A 2180-nucleotide genomic window follows, 5' to 3' on the forward strand; every position below is an offset into this window, starting at 1 on the left:
ATATATATATATGTATATTTATATATATATATGTATATATATATGTATGTATGTATGTATGTATGTATGTATGTATGTATGTATGTATGTATGGATATGTATGAACATTCGCCCATAAAACATGACGATCTCCCACCCAATCTAACCAATTTCTCATGGTTGTTTTCATCATTGTTCGTGTTTCATAATTCAAACTCTGCTGGCGAGCAAATCCCAGGGTACGTATGTTATTGTCTTATATATCGGCATGCAGCCATCCCCTGCCCCTCAACTCCTCTGCCTCGGCACAGCTTCCCTATAAGAAATATATGTCAAAATTTCTCCTAGATGGCAACATTTATTGAAACATAAGTTGCTAGCTGGGGTAATTGCTGCAAGTTTTCTCATCTTAACTTGAGACATGCGAGATAAACGAGAAAATTACGTGCATTGAACAAATTGTGGCATTTTATTTTAATGCAATCTTTCTCTGCCATACACAAGCACAGGAACACACACACACACACACATACACACACATACACACACATACACACACACAAAAGAGCGCATGCTTGCCCACATACGCGTATAACATAAACCGAAACGCAAATACATAGCTACATAAATATATATATATATATATATATATATATATATATATATATATATATATATACACACACACAAGCACACGTGTATTTGTATAGCTGTGTCTGCACATTTATAGATATGTACGTATGTATGTATGTATGTATGTATGTATGTATGTAAGTATGTATGTATGTATGTATGTATGTATGCATGTACAATGGAATATGTGTATGTACGCAGGAGCTTTTATTTTTTCGTATTACCCAATAAAAGACGAGGGGTCGGTTTCTAATCCAGAATCCAGATTCTTCCACTGGAATTCAAAAACACGCACACATATATGCATGTACACAATCATCTAATGAGCTTTATATACTTCTATGCAACAAATACAAATGAACAAGTTTGGGTACCACCGCTTGAATACCGGCTCCTTTTCCACTTCTTTACTTTTATCATTTCGTATCTTTGCACATGTCTTCGCGAGTGTATGCACATCTTATTACATGCTACAATTGTAGAGCAGATTCTTACAATCTTTTTTTAATGGCTTATACCTGTAATTACTACTGGAATGTCTTTCTTTCAAGTTATGTGAAACCCAACTTCGATTGCACTTAGTTACTGAGGTACTTAGTTACTGAGGTACTTAGTTACTGAGGTACTTAGTTACGTGCGCGTAGCCCTATCCATGAATACACTTTATAGGTTACATACATTATATCATACCTTGATACAGAGTGACTACGATCCCTGTTGACAGTCAAGACGCTTACTTGTATTGTAAGATGCTGGCTTCCCAACCACATGATTACTGGTTCAGTTCCACTGCGTAACACCTTGGCCAAGTGTCTTGTGAAAGGATTTGGTAGACGGAAACTGAAAGAAGCCCGTCGTGCACACACACACATACATACACACACACACATACATATACACACATACATACACACCCATTTATATATCTATGTGCATGTGTCTTGCTTTTGTTTGGAAAATATCAGAACACAAAGATTATTCACGTCTATACACACAATGCTAGCTAAAATCATGGCTGTAGGTCATGTGTTCGATTCCTGGCGGTGCATTATGTCCTTGAGCAAGACACTTTATTTCACGTTGCCCCAGTCCACTCAGCTGTTAAAAATGAGTTGTATATGTATTTCAAAGGACCAGCCTTGTCACACTGTGTGTCACACTGAATCTCCCTGGGAACTGTGTTAAAGTTTTGCATGTCTGTGAAGTGCTCAACCACTTGCGTGTTAACTTCACGAGCAGGCTGTCGGATCAACTGGAATACTCGTCGTGGTAACCGACGAAGTGCCAGTTCAGTTCAGTTCAGTTCAGTTCAGTGTCCAAAATGTAAGAGCGAACATTGCATCAGTCAGTCTACAAAGGAAGAGTAAGCAAATAAGCAAGCAAACAAATTCGACTAAACCGAGGCACCTAATTTGTTGATGGTCGGAAACGTTGTAGCGCAGAATAGTCTGAGTGCGTGTATGTGTGTGTGTAGAGGGGGTTATAATGGTTGGGGTCACACACACACACACACACACACACACACACACACACACACACACACACACACACACACACACACACACACA

The sequence above is a fragment of the Octopus bimaculoides genome, chromosome 14 (genome assembly GCF_001194135.2).
Source record: "Octopus bimaculoides isolate UCB-OBI-ISO-001 chromosome 14, ASM119413v2, whole genome shotgun sequence".
Classification (NCBI taxonomy): Eukaryota; Metazoa; Mollusca; class Cephalopoda; order Octopoda; family Octopodidae; genus Octopus; species Octopus bimaculoides.